Source organism: Eleutherodactylus coqui, chromosome 7 (genome assembly GCF_035609145.1).
Source record: "Eleutherodactylus coqui strain aEleCoq1 chromosome 7, aEleCoq1.hap1, whole genome shotgun sequence".
Lineage (NCBI taxonomy): Eukaryota > Metazoa > Chordata > Amphibia > Anura > Eleutherodactylidae > Eleutherodactylus > Eleutherodactylus coqui.
In genome coordinates this window covers 194,099,279-194,120,762 of record NC_089843.1, presented here as the reverse complement: position 1 = coordinate 194,120,762, position 21,484 = coordinate 194,099,279, and the positions used below count along the sequence as shown (strand labels likewise).

The 21,484-nt window shown below is 43.9% G+C and overlaps 2 protein-coding genes across 3 annotated transcripts in view; one reads left to right on the top strand and one right to left on the bottom strand.

Moving 5' to 3' along the window:
* The window catches only part of ZAP70 (zeta chain of T cell receptor associated protein kinase 70), a 122,890-nt gene extending 119,115 nt beyond the window's left edge, over positions 1-3,775 (bottom strand). Inside the window, exon 1 of the mRNA XM_066574192.1 lies at positions 3,482-3,775. The gene's annotated coding sequence lies outside the window, so the exon portion shown is untranslated. The remainder of the gene's footprint in view (positions 1-3,481) is intronic.
* The window catches only part of ADAMTS10 (ADAM metallopeptidase with thrombospondin type 1 motif 10), a 114,547-nt gene that overhangs the window by 14,408 nt on the left and 78,655 nt on the right, over positions 1-21,484 (top strand). The gene's annotated exons all lie outside the window — the stretch shown is intronic.

Below are 21,484 nucleotides of genomic sequence, written 5' to 3'. Positions count from 1 at the left end.
TGGGAATGGACAATGACCGGTGAACTTTACTTGAAGCTTTGCAAAGTACAGCTTTACACACCAGTGCAGGAAAGACAGAGACTGTGAGGTCAGGGAGGAGACACAGGATGATGCCGGTCCTACAGGCCAAGTTATCTGTAAGGTACCGCTCCTTGAAAGGGGAACACTCCGGAGGATGGGGGTAGGAACATTCCACAGACACTCACTCAGTACTTGAAGACAACTCTGCACGGCGGACTCCTCACTTCACTCTCTCTTCAGAGGTGGTTCCTGGCATAAAGGACTCAGGATACCTCTCCTCTTCTTCCATCACTTCACCACATGAGGCTTGAAGGTACCACCATGTGGCCGACACAGCACTCCACTCTCAATAGTAGAAGATGATGAAAGACCTAGACATTCCTCACGTACTCATATTTATAGGGTACAGACATCACATGACTAGACAGATATTGATACTTTTTGAGACATATCCCTGCTACTTTCAGACATTAACCTCTTACATGCTGCAGCTATGCAATACACATAACAGCAGACATAGTGCATCTACATTGAAGACATGACATGTATGACACTTATGGAGGGGCCAGAAATAGGTGTTTCGGGCCACTGCACTCGAACTTGAACCCTGGTTTTCTCTCTTGTAATGTGCAGCCTTGACCCTCATATCCAAAGTTCTGTTGTTCCTACTCTGGTTTAACTAAGTGCTTCTTGCATCCAGAGACTAAATATTGACCCAACCTGCTCTGTTCTAGTCACAGTTGTTGTTGCTCTATTGAAACTTGCAGTCTCTAATTCCTGTGCCTGAGTATTCTGGCTTGTATAGTTCATTGTTCTCATCTTATAATGATCTCCATACTGAACACTGCTTGTATCTGATCTCCAATCTGCGTGAACCAAACTCTGCTTATATGTTACTACAGCTGCCTCTCCCACTGGATTTCAGACCAAAGAACCAACATCGTTACACCCACTTTTACACAGTTGCTAAAAAAGATAACATATTACTTATGCTGTCCATACAAATTACACTTATGTTAACCAGATCTATGTACACATGTAACGTGTATGGGGGGGCCTCCCAACCATCCTCTGGTGGCACCTCATGGGAAATGAACAGGCATGTTGGATTTCAACATGCCAAATAATTTCTTTCTACCAGGAGATAAAACAGCAGTATGTTGCAGTCTTGTCTCCTTAGCCAGGAGTGCATGTTTATGGGCAGTTTGGGAAGAAAGAATGTTATATACAATATCAATTTCTAGGTGTCCATATATATAAATATGCATGTGGTGTTCTGTTACTTTTCAGCATTGACTAAAACAGGGATGATTTAGGCCAATTACTGTACTTACTACATGTCTTAGGAATTTGGATTCATTCCTTTTTCTGCTCTTTATCAGTTTTATAATCGGACTTTACTACCCTGCCCTTACAAAGAAGAAGCATAATGGGATTTTGATTACATTTTAACATGTACATTTTGTTCCTAATACACATCAGAGAGTAAAGTCCCATTTAAAATAACGATTTTTGCTCAAAATTCGCTCAAAAGCCATCTTTTGAGCGATAATTGTTGCGTCCAAATGGGCGGCCCTCGTGCACTGTTCGTGCACTACTCGTTCATCATTGACTTTTAGCAAGCTAAAAGTCAGCAATGAGCCTTATCAGCACCGCATGCTGAGTTCTCAGCGGGATACCAGCTGATAGCTTTCTTTCAGTCAGTATCCTGCACAGAGCTCTCAGTGATAGCTTTAAGAACAAAGCAGCTCCTGCTGTTCTCGGCCCTATCAGCTCAACAGGATACCAGCTGACAGCTCTGAGAACAAAGCAGCTGTTTGCATATACAAAGCAGCTGCTGTTCTAAGAGTCATCAGCGGTGTTCTGCTCTGGCTGCATTTAATTCTTAAATAGCTAATTAGCTACTTAAAAGTTTATACAAAGATGATTGCTCAAAACTGGCACTCAAACTGTCATTTGAGCGATTTGTGAGTGATCATCTTTCAGTGTAAATTGTCCTTTAGTTTGTGCAACACATCTTATGGATTGTAAAATCTCTACATTTAGAATTCATTTTGCAGTTTTTAAATACAACATCACCGTCATGTTCTAACTTCTTTGCAAGTTGCTTTTTAAAAATACTTTGTGATTCGCCTGGTTTTAAAACAAAGATTGAGATCTCAAGGCTGTACGGAGTATATTTATTGCTATACTCAGGCACATACTGCAAAGCCTATGATATGGAGCGATTATGTACTGTGGCAAATGAGGGTCATTCGCCTGCGGATCACCGACCTCAACGTCAGGAAATGGGCACCTCACGTGTATAAAAGGCTCCAGGAACAGGAATTTCTTATAAATCTGGCACCTGCTGGCATTTATTGCAGCACAGCAATCATGTACAGCTTACAACAGTCCTGGGTTGACAACCCTCAGGGTCCTTGTCACTAACCCCCACCTGGGGTGTCTAGAGGGTGTCCTCCTCTTTCAGATCAGATGATAGATCGCACACTGGTTTGCACAGGACCTCAGGCTCTGAGTTCCTGAAGCGGCTCCTTTATACCGCCTCTCAGTGGCCCACACGGGACCTCAGGCTAGCAGCCCTTCAGCTTTGCTAAGCTGTCTCTTCCCCCTAAGTCTGGCAGAAACTGGCTCTTTTTTATTGCTTCCTGCCACACCCACAGCAGCCAGAATGCCTCACTAACACCCTTGGCAGGCCATTCTGATACTGCACTCCCACGGTACATTCATCTTGTAGATATCCATACACAACAAAAGCTGTTCTTATGGATCTACATTCATCCAGCCTAATGCTTCAGTTACACGGGACGACTGTTGGCTAAACCACTGCATGTGTATAATGTCACCGCTAGATGTTAGCGATTATGCAGAGCGTTTATACAGGCAGATCACTGCTGACTATCGCTCACTTTTTGCCACTTATCGCTTTACATTTAAGGGCATTGTTAGAACACTTATGACTAAAACCACAGTTAACTATATAGTAGTAGAAGCAATAACTACATGTAGCTAACGGTAGGGGCCATAACAATTTGTTTCTTCCGCTTTTTTATTGGAACAATTGGCGCAATCTGCTGCTCTTTTTCTTCCAGTAAAAAACTGAAACTAACAAAACATAAGCAAACTGAAAACATTCCAGTATCTTGGTCTTAACGATGGCCTTTAAGGTCACCTAAAAATCATGGTTCAGATGAAAAGTTCATGATGGTTGCATTTACATGCAATAATTATCGTTCATATGCCATAGCTTTAATGAATTTTGAGCGATAATCTTTGCGTGTAAATGGGCCTTAACTCAATTTCATCTCCAGAAGCATTTAGGGGCTATTATAAGTCCTTATTATACAATCTTCAGAAGTCCCTATCCGATTCCAAGAGAACAATCTCAATAGAAAACATTATCTGGTAACATCAGGAAAGGGTCATTTTTCTAGAGTGTCTTTCTTAGTATTTGACTTACCCATCACAATGGAGGAGTTTAAAGGATTATCAGTCAGGAAATTAGGAAATTTTGCTGTCCAATGAAAACATTTGGCTTATGTCTTTGTTTTTCCCGATCTTATCCATACTTAACATTGCACAGTGACCTAGACCCATTCTTCATTTTATTTGGGGTCCTGATCCTTTATTGTGGTTGATGTTCGATCCAAAGAAGATGAAGTCTTGATCCTGTACCGTTTATGGCTGTTGCAATGATTTAAGTTTTCTTGATATTCAAATATACAGGGCCATTTTTCACTTCCTTCTTTAACTTTTAGTATCCGTTGTTCAGTTGTTTGCCGACAACACAAAGCTTGGAGGGATAGCTAACACTAGGGAAGAGAGTATTCAAAAAGATCTAGAAAAGCTTGAACAGTGGGCGGCGACTAACAGGATGGTATTTAACAAGGAGAAACGCAAAGTCTTACATCTGGGCAAGAAAAATGAAAAAAGCACATACAGAATGGGAGGAATTGGGCTAAGCAGCAGCACATGTGAAAAAGACTTGGGTATACTAATAGATCACAGACTGAACATGACTCAGCATTTAAATTACTAAAACAAGAAGGCAGCGAAGAAGCACTAAAATTATGCAGGGAAAAAAAACAAATCATGCAAAGAAAAGCTCAAAATTGCTAAGGAGGAGACAGAAAGACTGATTATCAAAGAGAGCAAAAATAATCCTAAACTATTCTTCAATTATATAAACAGTAAAGGGATTTACACTGAGAGCACTGGCCCGCTAACAAATAATGCAGAAGAAATCATAGAAAACGATGGGGGGAAGACAAATCTATTAAATAGTTTTTTTTTCGAGTTTATTCACAAATGAAAATGAAATGCTACACGAGATGCAGGGGAATTAAAAAAAAAAACCCAGCTAAATATTGCATGCCTAACACAGGAGGAAGGGCAAAGCCTGTTCAAGAGGATCAAAATCGATAAATCGCTGGGCCAGGATGTAATGCACCCAAGGGTTATAAGGGAACTAAGTGACGTGATAGCTAGACCGCTATTTCTTATATTTATGGACATTATTGAGACCGGGACTGTACCACTGGATTGGTGCATTGCCAATGTGCTTCCAATATACAAAAAGGGGTCTAAAAGAGAGCCTGGTAACTACAGGCTGGTAAGTCTCACTTCAATAATTAGAAAAATATTCAAGGGGTTTCTGAGAGATGCCATCCTAGAATACCTCAAGGAAAACAACTGTATAACTGCTCATCGGCATGGGTTCATGTGAGGTCAATCATGTCAGACCGATTTGATCAGTTTCTACGATGAAGTAAATTCTAGGCTGGACCTGGGAGAGTCTATTGATCTCATATATCTGAATTTCTCTAGAGTATTTGACACCGTGCCGCATAATAGGCTGATATATAAAATGAGGCAGCTCGGTCTGAGCGAAAACGTGTGTATCTGGGTAAGGAACTGGCTCAGAGATAGAAAGCAGACGGTGGTAATAAATGGTTCATACTTTGATTGGACCACCGTCGCAAGTGGGGTGCCACAGGGTTCAGTCTTAGGCCCCATTCTGTTCAATATGTTTATCAATGACCTGATAGAGGGACTGCACAGTAAAATATCAATACTTGTAGACCATACAAAATTGTACAACATAATTAATACAAAGCGGACAATGTGCGGCTACAAACGGACCTAGATAAGCTGGGGTCTTGGGTAGAAAAATGGCAAATAAAGTTCAATATTGATAAATGTAAGGTTATGCACATGGACAGGAGAAACGGATGTCACCAATACAAACTAATGGCGTACTGCTAGGGAAAAGTGACATAGAAAAAGACCTGGGGGTACTACTTGACTGTAAACTTAACTGGAGCAATCAATGCCAATCAGGTGCTGCAAAAGCAAATAAAGAATTGGGGTGCATTAAAAGAGGTATAGGGGCGAGGGACGAGAACATTATTCTTCCACTATATAAGGCACTTGTCAGGCCTCACATGGAATACTGTGTACAGTTCTGGACACCGCTGCTCAGGAAAGATCTTGCACTGCTCGAAGGGGTACAAAGAAGGACAACTCAATTAATAAACTGAATGGGAGGACTGGAATACCCAGAGAGGCTAACAAAATTGGGATTATTTACCCTGGAAAAAAGGCGGCTAAGGGGCGATCAAATAAGTATGTATGAATACATTAAGGGACAATACAAGGATCTCTCCCATGATGTTTATACCCAGAAGTGCGACTGTAACAAGAGGGCATCCGCTACGTCGAGAGCCTAACATACTATGATACTATGTATGTTACTATGTATGTTAACAATGTGATGCAGCAACCAAAAAGGCAAACACAATTCTGGGATGTATTAAGAGAAGCATAGAGTCTAGATCACGTGAAGTAATTATTCCCCTCTACTCTTCCTTAGTCAGACCTCATCTGGAATACTGTGACCAGTTCTGGGAACCCCACTTTGTGGTTCAAAAATATTTTATTAGCTGTGTCGGACAGTACAATGAAATGTCATTGCAGGAGTAATCAGGTTATAGTCAAAACCTAGCCACAAAACCCACTCCTTGCAAATTCCGCTACCACCCAAAGTCCCACACAGTTTTATTTATGAGAAACAAATCGTAACAAAACAAAATAAGCCAAAAGCCCCTTTTGCAGGTTGTTACACATTCCCTTATCTGGGGATCCTAAAAATATCAAGTAATAATATCCAAGGTTTTAGGACAGAATGGGAAAAACCCTAAAGGAAGAGAGAGGAGAGAAAAGTGAAGACAATAGGGGATTAGGTAGTTAGGAGGGTGGACAGATAGAAAAGTAAGAAAGGAGAGAAGAGGAAGGGGGAAAGAGAAAAGGACTCCATCCAGTCTGAAAACACCCCTCAGGCAAGCTCACCAGTGATTTATAACATGTCAACTACCGAAGAGGGGGTGTCCGAGATATTTAGAGGACGGCAGTGCCACCACGCAACGGGCACCCCACTTTAAAAAAGACACAGACAAACTGGAGCAAGTTCAGAGAAGAGTTACCAAGATGGTGAGCGATCTGCAAATCATGTCCTATGAGGAACGGTTAAAGGATGTGGGAATGTTTAGCTTTCAAAAAAAAAAAGGCTGAGAGGAGACTTATAAGCTGTCTACAAATATCTGAAGGGCTGTCACAGTGCAGAGGGATCAGCTCTATTCTTATTTGCTCAATGAAAGACTAGAAGCAATGGGATGAAACTGAAAGGGAGGAGACACAGATTAAATATTACAAAAAACTTTCTGACAGTGAGGGTAATCAATGAGAAGGGACAGGTTACCACGGGAGGTGGTGAGTTCTCCGTCAATGGAAGTGTTCAAAGACTGGACAAATATCTGTCTGGGATGATTACCTCACATGATCTAGACTCTATCCTTCTCTTAATACATCCCAGAATCGTGTTTGCCTTTTTGGCTGTTGCATCACATTGTTGACTCATGTTCAGTCTTTGATCTATTAGTATATCCAAGTCTTTTTCACATGTGCTGCTGCTTAGCCCAATTCCTCCCATTCTGTATGTGCTCTTTTCGTTTTTCTTTCCCAGATGTAGGACTTTGCATTTCTCCTTGTTAATTACCATTCTGTTAGTCACCGCCCTCTATTGCAAGCATCAATTCATTATCAGCTTTAGCTTTTCTGACACTTGTCCTACAGTTTCTGCAGACCACATTATATTCTTCTTTAGATATTCCCCCTCTTTCCAATTGATTAACTTATTTTTCTTCCTTTTTAACATGTGTGCAAGTTCTGTATTCATCCATCCTGGTCTCTTTAAATGCTTCCAATTCTTCCTTCTTTTAGGGATTGTTACCAATTGTGCTTTGAGAATCTCATTTCTCAATATTTCCCAACCTTCTTGGACATTTCTGTCCTTCAGAACATCCAGTCATTGGATTCTTCCTATCCCCTTTCTGAGTTCATTAAGATCTGCCTTTCTGAAATCTCACCTTGAGGTCTGAGTCTTCTCAGGTCTTCCTCCCCTTTTTATCCAAAATTCAAGGTCCCAGCCACTCTTACTTCCTCAACCATTCCCTCCTGTTGGTAAGAATTAGGTCCAAGATAGCAGATCCCCTTGTTTCCTCTTCTACCTTTTTCAATATAAAGTTGTCAGGAAGAGCGGATAAGAATTTGTTGGATCCATTACTTTTACCTGAGAGAGATTCCCAACAAATGGCTGGATAGTTAAAATCTCCCATGATCACTATGTCATGATTTTTTGAGAGCTTGGCCATCTGATGTAGAAAGAGTTCATCAATATTTTCTGCTTCTCCAGGCGGCCTATAGTAAATGCCTACAATGTTGTCCTTTCTGTTGTTCTCTCCTTGTATTCTTACCCAAACAGTTTCTACAGAACTACCATGCCCTGAAGCTTGAATCTCTGTGGAGATGAATGTTTTCCTAACATACAATGCAACATTTACTCCCATTTTTTTAGGTCTGTCTCTTATAAATACGTTTTTGTGTAGAAACATTTTAGTTTGTGATCGGTGTCTCTTGCTCCTCTACTTTCCTTCTGAATTTTTTGTCTGTGTTCTTTCTTTCCACTTCTAATAGCATGGTTCTCAAATGTATTAATTAACTGTTTATTTTTACCTTGCCTTTCACTTCCCTTCCCATGGGTATCTGAATTAATTTTGTCACATATCTCTGGAATCGTGCACCCCATAACTAGGCCAATTATCTAAGCTCCTCATTTTTTATGTTCACTGCCTGTAGCTAAGAATTTTGATCACTCAGTTTGATTGTTAGATATAGATTACTAGTCTCATCAATGCATATGGCAGATCCAGATTTTCTATCTAAGTGAGAGAGGGAATTAATGGTTGGTATTTTCTATATTGGGTTATATACAGGGACTCATCTATTGCTGGTAATATATAGGAGGCGGGTTAGAAGGTTTTATCTTGTTGGAATGGATACCTTCCAAAATACATACTTTATTTCCTTCTATCCCATCCATACATTGGAGATACAGGCGAGAGAAGAGTATGTACACATATTCCTGAGATGGAATAGCTATTGGGCAGACAAAAGTGCAGATGGGAAGGAGACCAGAGACTAATGAATAAGTATTACTGCTAACCTTTAATATAAAAGCAATGAGGGTGAATTCACACAGGTGAGTTTCTTCCAATAGCGATATGGATAGAAGTTGATTTCAGTGTGTTTATTCATAAGTTAATTTTTTTCTTGCAGTGATGCTGCAAGATTAAAAAATAGCTGCATGTCCTATTTAGGCGATTCTTTGTAAGAATTTTGCCCATTATTTCCTATGGGACCTTTTTAAAAAATCGCGTCGCGCTCACATACCATATGATTTGCATGCAAGTGCGATGTGATTTTTACCAGTGAAAACTATTGGAAGCACTTACAATTTTTTCTGGTGTGTTTTCCACATAGACGTAATGGGTTTTTAATGCAAAATGCATTATGCTTGCACTCAGAATCTCAATTTAACAAGTGTGTTTCTCAGACTGCTATCACACTTGCCCATGTGACTGCACCCTAACATAGAGATAGACTTACAGATCTTACTGCAGCTGTCTCTACACCTATGACATATATGATGACAGGATATTCTTTACGGAGATAATTCGGCTATATATACAGGAGGCACTGCCTAAAAGGCAGGCAGTTTTTCTGGAAGGAGTATGGCTAGAGAACAGTAGGACTGTTGTGTTACACAAGTAAACCCTTCCATGCATTGCCTGTACTCACCACCCTCCTCCTTAAAATAAAATATATCAAGGAGACCCTCCTTTCAACACAATGGCACATTCAGCTCAAACTGAGCCATTGCTGACCCTTTGCAATCAATTTAAAGTAAAGTAGGGAAAATACATAGATTGGGGAAAGAAGAGCTAGCAAACTCACTGGGTACAGACTCTTTACCTGTGACACTGTGGGAAGGGTTGTGATATATTTGAGCAAATGTTGCGTGAGTATCCAGTAAAGTCACTTACTAGAGGCTCTGACTCAACAATCTAACAAAAGTTTTCTTAACATTTACTAACACCTTTTTCTTCACAAAAAATTAGAATAGATCCCAGCACTGTTTAGAAAAAAATCCCTAAAAATGTTTCTTATGTTTCTTATGCTGGTAACTATTTCTGATATTGATGAATGCAGCTATTGTCATGTTGTGGTGAAGAAAAGTTATGGATACACATATTGTGGAAGAATAGAGACTGTAATTCCATGTTGTGCCACTGGGACACCAAAATGTAGAAAACTGGTCAGTAGAGAGAGGGTGCTGCCTGCCCATGCTGACGAGCCCTTCCTACAATGCTTCTGACCTAGGGAAAAGACACTGCTAAGACCTGTGGAAGCTGAGCGCACAACAGAGTAAGAGGTGTGCCCTCTGCAGAATAGGTCCCTGGAGAGGCAGCAGGCTACCAAAGCTACTCAGACCCTCTCTTTTCTCCTCCAAACCGCCCCACTGAGCTTTGTGCCTCTTCAGGGAAGCTCCAGGGTGCTCACTTGCTGCAGCCTAGGTGAGGGAGAGGAGCTATCTCTAGCAACATTCTGCTCCTCCATCCCATCTCCTGCAGCTCAGGTCAGGATGGTATTATTGTATCTAGATGCCACTGGAAGCTAGGGGTTTGACAGGAGGAACGCCCCTGTCACCCCCCCAGCTCCCGATTGGGTCAAGGCTGGAAGGTCCTACCAGCCTGTGCATTGCTTTTACCCGGCTCTGTTGGCTTACGCTCAGTGTTCCCTTTGCACTTGGGGTTACATTATGAGCTGTAAATGCGGCTAGTTCACAGGTAATAATGAAACCCTAAGAATAAAAGAAACCCTCAATCTAAGGTAGCAGAGGCAGGTAAAAGCAATGGAGAGGCTGCCGATGTGACTCACCACTTGGTCCGCCGCCACTTGTCTGGGATACCTTCTGGCCGACCGGAGGATAAGGCCTCAGTTCCGGCCACTGGCTGCCTGCTCCCTGCAGCCCCACAGCTCTCAACTCCTTGATGGCCATTCCCCCGCGCACACTTCCTGCTCCTGATGCTGTCGCGCCGCTCTGTGCGAGCCCTGCAGTGGTGCTGCAGTCTGCGGCCGTTGCTAACATTGTTTCTTCCCCCCTTCCCGGGGAATGCGAGGTGAACATTACATGGGGGTGAAGGGGGGCCGCCTTGCCTCTGCTGCAGTCTGCAATCTGACAATGTAATCACTGAGGGGGGTGGGGGTGGGGGGGCATGCTGCTGTCACGCCGGCGGGGAATGGGTTTCAAGCTGGGGCTGTGTGGCTGCATCGGGGGCCGCTCTATGCTGCTCCAAACAGGCCTTCATTAGTGGCCTGGCAGGAACTGCAGCCCAGCCAACTGTGCAGCCAATCAGCTTGAGGGGGCATTACCCCCATCACTCTTGACTCCACCAGGACTTCCTGGTGGCGTCCAAATACAATAATACTGGTCAGGACCCGAGTGGCTGCATTACCCCATTCAGTCCAGCGGTGATGCAGCTCGGCATATGTTAACTCCTCAACACGGTGGAAGGAAGCAGGGGGCTGCTGCCTGCTCTACTATATGTTCCAGGGCCCAATTGAGGCAGAAGATCGTCAGGAGTATCTAGCTCCGCTTTCTAGGCTGCATGAGGGACAGGAGGAAGCCAGGAGACACATGTCCAGGAGCCATCCTACCTCTAAAGCTCCTCCTACTGAGTCAGCCAGGCCAGTTTGCAATGGTTCTGAGAGAACGGCACCAGGGAATGTTGGCACCATAGGGGACATAATGGACCATCAGGACATCAGCCCTGGGTGAATATCACCAGAACTTTCTAGACAGGAGTCCAGGGTTAAGGACAACTTTCGTCATGGAACTGGCCGAGCGGCTATTCTGGGACCTGACCAGAGGAAGTCTGGTGAGATACCACATCCCTCTGTCTCTCCTTCTCTTCCCCTCTGTCCTTCTCTTTCACTCTGTGCAGAGTGACAGGTTGTCTCGGTTTTTTGTTGGGATGCATCAACTATTGAGCCAATGTGTCGGAGTATCGACTAGCAGCTCTCCTGTGGGTATCTGGGCTGGTACGGGGAGTCCAGACGCCCTGGTCATGTCTGTTTCCTCGTCGGTGACGGCGGTAGTTGGATGATGAAATTCAGAGAGTTTTAAGTGTGTTTTCACGGTCCACTATAGGGCTCATCTTAAGCAGGAGATGAAGGAGAAGATTTAGAATTACAAGTACGTAGAAATTTTCTCCTTTGTTCTTCTTGAGAAATTTAATTTGGATAGAGTTAAGATGAATGACTCCAAAAAAGAGGACAAAGAAAAACATTGCTATCAGCTTATAAACCAAACTTTTCAAATTGACTCGAAATCTTTACCATACTTGCATGGCAGGGAAAAAAGGCTCCGCGGAATTGTTTGGCTCTTTTTTGCTTCATTAGTTCCATCAGGGAGGTGTAAAGGGTGTATGGGTATCACTTGGCTTCGCTTTGACAGTTTCGTCACAGAAAAACCATTCGCTGGGAAATTGAGGACATTAGTTTATGGATGTGCCTCATGTTTAAAGCAGGGGCAATGCTACAGCCATTTTGTTCTGGGACAAGACGCAGATGCAAAACAAACATTGTTGCAACAATAAGTAAAAAGAAATTACAGAATAAAATAAAAAAATAAAAATAAAAAAAAATAAATATATATATATATATATATATATATATATATATAAAAAAAGAAAATGACCCAAAGCCGACGCTCTGTAATCTGAGACTATACAAATTATATTTCAAAACATCCAAAACAAAACAAGGAATACATTGGTGTACTTTATTTTAGCGTAAATATACTAATAAAAAATAAACAACTATAAAATTAAATATTTTTTTTAGCTTTTGAACCCCAATAAAACAAGAAAAAGATCAGAAAAAAATTAAGTGAAAAACAGATATAAAAAAATTGGCCAAACAATTTTAGTAGTTGAAATAAAAAAATAGGTCAGTAAAACCAACACATGGGTAAAATCCGTAAAACGTTTCTGGTCCTTTAAGACCAAACCATCCTGGTACCCAAGGGGGTAAATAATGGATGTATTTCATTTTATCGCTTTAGATAATTGACCTAGTAATGTCCAGATGTAATATAAGAAACAAACTCAGAACTAATGCTTGAAGCCGTATAAGTGGATCTTTATGACAGTCAATGGATAAGTCCACAGTTTAATCTATGAATTGGGCTCGCTCACCCCCAGGTGGTCCACAGAACATTTATGGCACAGTGTGGTAGTGGTCTATACCACAAACAGAGATGCAGCCCGATTCTCGTTTCCTGTGACCGCCACAGAAACAGCAAATCCATCGGTAGATGCTGCCAAGATATGACTGCATCTTCCTGTAAGGAGTCCGGGGTGCAGCTGCAGCCACTCGGGTCTTTGATGTATCTACACTTACTTGAAGAATCCACATCTGACTTGTTCCTGATAGGAGACTCTAAGGCCTTTTTCACATGGGCATCAGTTTAACACTCTGATAGCCTCACTAAAAAAAGTGGCTATTGGAGTGTCAAATCGCGAGAACAACTTGATCGCAGCTATAGTCCGCGACTCTATATGGCTTGCTGCTGCTTCTTGCAGTGCACTGATGCCGCAGACCCAAAAACCCTCGGCCACTAGAAAAATGAAGTTAATCCCACCAGGGGCTCCCTTCATCCCTGCGGGGATTCCCTTAATTGTTCTAGCGCTAGCCACTGCTAAACTCTCTCCCCCTCCCTTTTTGTGTGGATGGGGAGAGAGTTTATCAGTGAGGGGCAGCTGTCATTGTTTAGCAGTGCTGCTAAACTCCCTCCCCCTCCCTTTACTGGCCGGCTCCATAGACTCCCATAGAAAACTACAGAGCCGCCGGGTTGTGCCGTCAAAAGATAGGACTTGTCCTATCTTTTGACGAAGAAAAATCTCGGGGTCAAAAAATCTTTTGGGCCTGGATTTTTTTTGGCGCAAGCCGTAGGTTCTTTTACATGCAATTTTTTTTCGTGCCTGCTCATCGTCAAAACGACGCCCGTGTGAAAGAGGCCTGGGGATGTTTTCACACGGTCAGTAAATGAGGCGTAATTTCCACAGTATTTACAGTACTAGGCAAGTGTATGATATTTATCAAATCCCCTTCAGACTTCGTGGATTTTTCTGCTTCGGAAAAGCATGAGATTTGAACAACACTGCAGTTTTGAAATCTGGAGCTTCTCTAAATGCGTATCTGCTGCAGATTTTCCCCATAGAGATCAGTGGGTAACATAAAATCCGTGCCATAATCTACAAATAAAGTGACGTTGTGTTTCTAGCTGCTCTGCAGAAGCGTATTGAATTTGCTTGATAATCTGCGTTTATTGATGCTTGAAAATAAAGTTTGCGAGTCTGACCTCAGTGCAGGAACTACCAGATCACAAAAAAGAACACATTCCTTTGCGAAAAATCTGCACATAAATACAGAACTACATAATCAAATTCTGCAAAATAATATGTAGCTAATTCCGCAAAGCTCGGTAACTCTGCTCATCTGCAGAAACTCAACAGAAGTTCTGCAGCTCAGATGTCATGTGTGAAGGTTGCCTAAAAGTCCATTGGTGATAACTTTGTCCTGCGTGCCGGTCTCGTGTAGAATCCGTCCTTTCTGAACTGAACACAGTCTCTCCCTCAGGTCTGGTTTACACTGGTCAGGTAGGCAAGCAAGTTAGCTAAAGCATGACAACTTGGCCAGTGTTAACACCACAGTCAAGTGGTCACTAAATAGGCGAGCGCTGGGGAGAGTCAAGTCATAGAGCAGACAGTATAGTTACTCTTCCTCTCCTCCTCCACTTGAACAGAGGAAACAGTAGAAGACAGAGCAGAGTACAGAGCGGAGGACAGAGCAAAGGACAGAGTGGAGGACAGAGCAGGGGACAGTGTAGAGGCGAATACAATGGCAGTAGAAGGAGGGATTGTTTTCCTTTTGGTTCTAAGTTCACTAGGGCCAATTAATTGACTAATGTAAACACAAGCATGAAAATGTGAGGGCTAGTCAAGTACTAACCCTACTAGTGAACTGGGCCCAGTTCCTTGACCTGTGAACCAGTCTCAGCTTGCCAATACTGCTCTCTGATCCACACTAGAAGCTCCACCCACTTCTTGTTTGTGTGTCCCTAGAGTCTACATTACCCATACACATAAAGGAAGTCAATTTCTTTTGGGCCCCATCCAGAACCACACAGATTCTCACCCTTTGTAATGCATACTGTGAAATCAGCGATATAGCTAAATCAAAATTTTCAAGTAGTATGTAGCATAATGTAAAATTTTTCAATGTTTGTAAGTGAGGTGAAAGAAGTGTTTTCACCATTGGGTGGCTTAGATTTTACAATATTCATGGTGCAGTAAAAATTACACATGAAGTGTCTTCTTTTGGTCAGTACGATTACGGCGATATCATATTTATACAGTTTTTGTTTTACTACTTTATAAAGCAAAGAAACTTTGTTTAAAGAGAAATTATTTTCCGTCTCCGTATGCAGAGATCCAGAACTTTTTTATTTTTTAGTCTATTGGGCTATGTGAGGGCTTATTTTTTGAGAGGCAAGCTTTATTTTGATTAATACCACTTTGGGTTACATCTTGTTTTATCACTTTTTATTCAATTTTTTAGGAGCCAGAATAATAAAAAAAAACCCTGCAGTTCTGACATTGTGCACTTTTTTAGCGTTCACTGTGTATGATAAATAGTGCATTATATCAATTGTTTGGACTTTTACAGTGATTTTCTGGCCCGGTGAAACCCAATTAACAGGTCAGATGGGCTTCTAACATAGGAGCCCTGGCCTGTTTACAGGAAGTCACTGATGACACCCCATGTCAGGCCTCCTATTGGCTACCGCAGTCATGTGGCTAAACAACCACATGACCACTGCAAAGTAACAGAGCTACCGGAGGACTGTAGTGGCAGCGGGGGAGCAGGGTTTCAGCGGAGTAATGAGTAGTAGTTCTTTTTCAGCCGCCATATTTGGTGTGGACTTGGCTCCCGAAACCTGCTGTAAATAAACTGCCGCATGCCTACGTGATGGCTCTCCTTCCACTATGTGTAAAAAGGCACACAACCTGTCTTGAAGACCCTCTGACGCTTTTGATTGGTTAGTTGCACTGTCAGTTCTGTACAAACTGAACAGAATGGGAGCTGCGCCTTTCTGCTCCCTGTGCAGACCGCAGTTACAGCGGAGCCGGGAATCAACTGATAAGCGGGGATCCGAGCAGCAGGTTCACGACAATCATCTATTAATAACCTGTTTGTCATCAATAGATAAAATGTAAAGTCTTGGAAGAGCCTTTAAGGGGAGTTTCACACTTACCGCTTTCCGAAAAAAATCCAGTGCAGTTTTTTTTTGCGTTCTTTCTCCCTTTTGGTGCATTTTATTGGGGTCCATGGCATTTTTTTCAAAACGCAGAAGGCTCTGAGTACAGGTTTTTCCCTTTGCCTTGCACAAGAAAAAAATCTATGATGGTATAAAAGAAACAAGAAAAAAAAACACAAATGGCTTGCAAAAAATGCATGAAATTTATGGCACTTTTACAAGCTTAAAAATTTTGAAAAACTGATAGAAACTTGAGTGTGTTTTTCACTGATTCTGTTGTCACTTTCTTTTCCTTTCCTTCTTCCATTCTTTCCCACGCTCGGCTTTTCCTCCCTACCACTCACATCTGTTCTTAATCTCTGTTCTCTGTTCTTTCCTCTTCTCCTCCCAATACACTCTGTTACTTTCTGCTTTTAAACCCCAGCAAACCTAATTGTGTGTAACTAGTCCTTCAGTGCGATCCTCCAGCCTGCAGTAGTTCGGGGCTACACGACCCTCCAGCCTGCAGTAGTTCGGGGCTACACGACCCTCCAGCCTGCAGTAGTTCGGGGCTACACGACCCTCCAGTCTGTAGTAGTACGGGGCTACATGACCCTCCAGCTTGCAGTAGCTCTGGGCTACATGACCCCCCAGCTTGCAGTAGTTCAGGGCTACATGGCCCCCCAGTCTGCACTAGTTCTGGGCTACACGACCTTCCAGTCTGCAGTAAGTCTGGGCTACACAACTCTCCAGCCTGCAGTAGCTCTGGGCTACATGACCCTCCAGCCTGCAGTAGCTCTGGGCTACATGACCCTCCAGACTATAGTAGCTCTGGGCTACAAGACCCTCCAGCCTGCAGTAGCTCTGGGCTACACACCTCTCCAGCCTGCAGTAGCTCGGGGCTACAAGACCCTCCAGCCTGCAGTAGCTCGGGGCTACAAGACCCTCCAGCTTGCAGTAGCTCTGGGCTACAAGACCCTCCAGCCTGCAGTAGCTCTGGGCTACACGACCCTCCCGCCTGCAGTAGCTATGAGCTACACGACCCTCCCGCCTGCAGTAGCTCTGGGCTACACGACCCTCCAGCAAGCAGTAGCTCTGGGCTACACGACCCTCCCGCCTGCAGTAGCTCTGGGCTACATGACCCTCCAGCCTGTAGTAGCTCGGGGCTAAAAGACCCTCCAGCTTGCAGTAGATCTGGGCTACAAGACTCTCCAGCCAGCAGTAGCTCTAGGCTACACGACCCTCCCACCTGCAGTAGCTCTGGGCTACACGACCCTCCAGCCTGCAGTAGCTCTGGGCTACACGACCCTCTAGCCTGCAGTAGCTCAGGGCTACACAACCCTCCAGCCTGCAGTAGCTCTGGGCTACACAACCCTCCAGCCTACAGTAGTATGGGGCTACATGACCCTCCAGCCTGCAGTAGCTCTGGGCTAAATGACCCTCCAGCCTGCAGTAGCTCGGGGCTACACGACTCTCCAGCCTGCAGTAGCTCTGGACTATACGACCCTCCAGCCTGCAGTAACTCTGGGCTACACTACCCTCCAGCCTACAGTAGCTCTGGGCTACATGACCCTCCAGTCTGCACTAGTTCTAGGCTACACGATCCTCCCGCCTGCAGTAGCTCTGGGCTACATGACCCTCCAGCCTGCACTAGTTCTAGGCTACATGAGCCCCCCACTCTGCACTAGTTCTTGGCTACACGACCCTCCAGCCTGCAGTAGTTCTGGGCTACATAACCCATCAGTCTGCACTAGTTCTGGGCTACATGACGCTCCAGCCTGCAGTATTTCTGGGCTACACGGAGACTAGTGCTGCTGATTATTCTTATCTATGCAGTGTCAGCTGCAGTCCGTATACAACTCAGTGTATTCCTCCGCACCGCTCATGGAGTCTCAGCTTCATCTCCACAATGCCAACACCTGCATTTTTACTTAGTAAGTGCATATTTAAAATCCTTGCTCTTCTAGAATACAAACACATAGTAACTGAAAGGGTTAATCCCATCTGGACTTTTAAAACCATCTCCAAAGGATATGCTGTACATCTGACAAGGTTCTGAAAACATGGTACAACCGCAGCGTCTGAATGTACGCACCTGAAGGGCTCCTACCCCCTTGTGTTTTTTCTTATGCATATGTCAATGGGACTTTCTGATGTTAAAAACGCATCGCACAAAAATCGCAAAGCACAAACTTGCGTTGCATTTTTAACATTAGAAAGTCCCATTGACAATCACGTTAAAAAACGCAGCATTAATGCAGCATTAAAAAAACGCAAGTGAGTAGGAGCCCTATGGCCGGCGCAACATGCAAAAAATAGAACCCAGTGATTTCATTGGGTTCATTCACATATGTGTATCTTTCGGTCCCGAAAAAAACTCAATATTCTCTGCTTTCTTGCTCATTTACACACTCAAAGAGCCCCCAGAGAAGTCAATGGAGACGTGCAAATGTGGGCAAAATATACTAGGAGATGTGTGAAACACTGTATAATTGTGCAGGAGAGAGAACACATCTGGAACACATTGGACGATTTAGGTATTTCAATCTATGCATCTTTGTTTGCTTTGTGGGTTGATCTGTGGTTGTCTAGGCCTGGTAGCAGCAGCAGGAGTGGTGGTAGAAGTAGCTGCATTAACAGCACGGTATCAGTGACCTTTCACAAGGGACAGAATAACACACAACAGCATTACAGGATACGCCATTCTTGAATCCTGCACCAAAGTCCACAGAGCTAATTGCACATTTTGATATGAAATTGCTGGCAGGAGTCTGCTATTTTCAATTCCACATCAAAATCGGCACTTTAGCAATGCGAATTTGGTGCTGAATATCCTGCAGGATGGCATATTCCGCAACAATATTGCAGAATATTCCAGTTGGTGTGAAATATTCATAAAACAATGGACAGGAGATCTGTGATTGTGTAGGCCTGGTAGTACTGGGCGGCTGCAGGTGTGGTGGACTGGTGGTAGTAGCGAGGTGACAGTGGGGGTGTGGGGGGTGTGGGGTAGTAGTAGTTGCGAGTCGATAGTAGCAATAACAGATCCAATCAGTGGTATCCAGCACAGAGGTTTTAAAATCCTCAGTGACCCGTGCCTGATTCATTTTCACTGACATTAGTTTATCCAAGCTTTTGGCAGACACTCTTGTTCGTGGAATTATTGTACCTTGTCACCACCAGAATAATGGGTGGAGACCTAAAGTGACAGCTTAGGGCTAGAGTACACCCCAAAGGTCCTGATGGACTGCAGTAAGGAAGGTTCTAGCAGCATGGAGAGTGAGTTTTGCCTTGGATGGAGGGTTAGGGTGAGGGTTTGTTTAAGTGTTAGGCTTACATTATTAGCTGAAAATGGTCCAAAATGGAAGCATTTATAGCTAATAATTTAACCATAACACTTAAACAAACCCTCAACCTAACCCTCCATCCAAGCCGAAGTTCAGTCCCCACGCTGCTAGGACTTGCAATGTGTCGGCTACCAACTCTGTCGCTCTTCGTCTCCGGCTCTGAGTGCAGGAAAAGATCATCTGTCAGCACTAATGTGAGGCTAGCGCTGGGGAACTGCACAGCGGTGGAGCAGAGATGGGAGAAGGCAGACTGCCGACAAGTGAAAGCAGCAGGCATGGAGGCGGAAGAGCAGGCAGCAAGTGAAGCAGCAGGGAGGTGAGCTGAGGGCTGGGAAAAGGGAGACGGACAGCTGGGAGCAAGGGACAGTGACAGCAGCAGCAGAGGGAATGTTAAATCAGGGTCAGGGAAGACACGGACAGCGGGGAGGCAGGCTCAGTGACAGCAGCAGTGGGGAGGTTACTGGGAAAAGGGAGACGGACAGCGGGGAGTAGGGAGGTTACATCAGGGCCGGGGAAGACACAGACAGCGGGGAGGAAGGGAGAGTGGCAGCAGCAGCGGGGAGGTGAAATCAGGGCCATGAGCCAAGAACCATTTCAGCGCCGAGTGACAGAGCAGGGAGACAGGGGGAAAGTTAGTGGGCTGCAAGGACCTTTACGGAAGCTAGCTCTGCAGTGACTCAGGAACAGGGGGCGTCACCGGCCTGTCAATCTTGTCTCCACCCCTACATCCAGTGGTGACAAGATACAATAGTACCTTTGTTCGCTTAAGGGTGATGACATCACCTACCATGCTGAATATCCTCTCTGGTGCTCCACTGGAGGGTGACCAGTAAAGTACACCTGCAGCATCCCATAGGGTAACCCCGGACACAGGGCATACGCTGAGGAGCTGGGAGGGCAAGATGCTGGCTTGTCATGGCGGCACTTACTACGCTCCCTCCTAGAGGGACGCACGTAGCCAAGGCCAGGGCAGCGCTGTGCCTCTTCCGGACGCCGCCATCATGGGGATGCCCAATAAACAGGATAACAGGAGTAGACGGATTTGTCACAGGTGACACCACTGGTCCGGTACCCCCCGGCATGAACATCGGCGAGGAAAATAAATGAGCCACAGATAGTTTAGGTACCTCATGTCCCTGGGAACAGTCAGAGTCTGGAAATAACTTTACTGAAAACTTCAGCAATACAAGGCACACTTTGAAGAAGAGACAGTGCAGGCAATTGAATAAACTTGACAGTAGTACCTCCACACAGTGACCCAGACTTCAACCAGTGTGTGACTATTTAAAGATGCATATCTCCACTCAGCGGGATTCAGATTTCCGGACGCTTAAGTGTGAACAATGACTATAGAGTACCTCCACCAGGTGGCCCCAGACTTCCGGACACGCGGGTGTGTGAAACAGATAATAGGAGTACCTCTGCACTGGGCCTTGATGCGCACTTGCTCACAACTGCTCTTGCTCTCACTCCTCTCAGGGGGGACTCATTCCTCTTCTCCTCACAACTATATCCATGACAGGAAACCTCTCCTCCTCTTCCATGCTTCACTACATGAGGGCTGAAGGTGCACCCATGCAGCTGGACCTTCCGACTACCACAACAGAATGACATGACATTTTGCACAGTGCATCAAGACAAGACATTACATGTATGACATTGTGTAGTGGGCTAGGAAAGTAGGCACTGGGCCACTATACACCTGTAGCAAACTGGGCCAATATTCCAATCTGCTGACCCAGAAGTCCATGGGTATCACAATCTAGATACTACTGAATCTAGTTGTTCAGGTGGTGGTAGTGAACATACCTTGGGTGATGATGTGTGGAAAGGTGGAAAGGTGGGTCTGGGACTGAAACTAATTGGTGAACCAAACAAAAGTGGGGGTAGTAGTCCTGGCCTCTGAAGTATGTAGTGTGGTACCTCAATGCAGATGTTGCGGTTGGTGAGAAGTACTTCAGGATGCAGACTTTTATTTATATCTTTTTTCACTGACTTTTTTTCTTGATTTTTAGTTTTATTGGGGGTAAAAAGCTAAAAAAATTATTTTTTTAAGATTCATAGTTTTTTTTAAATAAGTATATGTACACTTAAGTAAGGTATTGGAATGGGTTCCTCATTTTGTTTTATATTTGATATATAATATGTATAGTTTGGGTTTACAGGGAACATATGGCGATGGTTTTATTTGGTGTCAGCTTTGGGTCATTTTCGTTTTTACATATATATTTTTATTTTATTCTGTAATTCTTTTTACTTATTTTTGTAACTACTTTTTTTTAGCTTCTATGACCCCCATGACGTCATAAAAAACTTCTGGAGTTCATTCAAATGGTCTTTTTTTTTATTTCACACT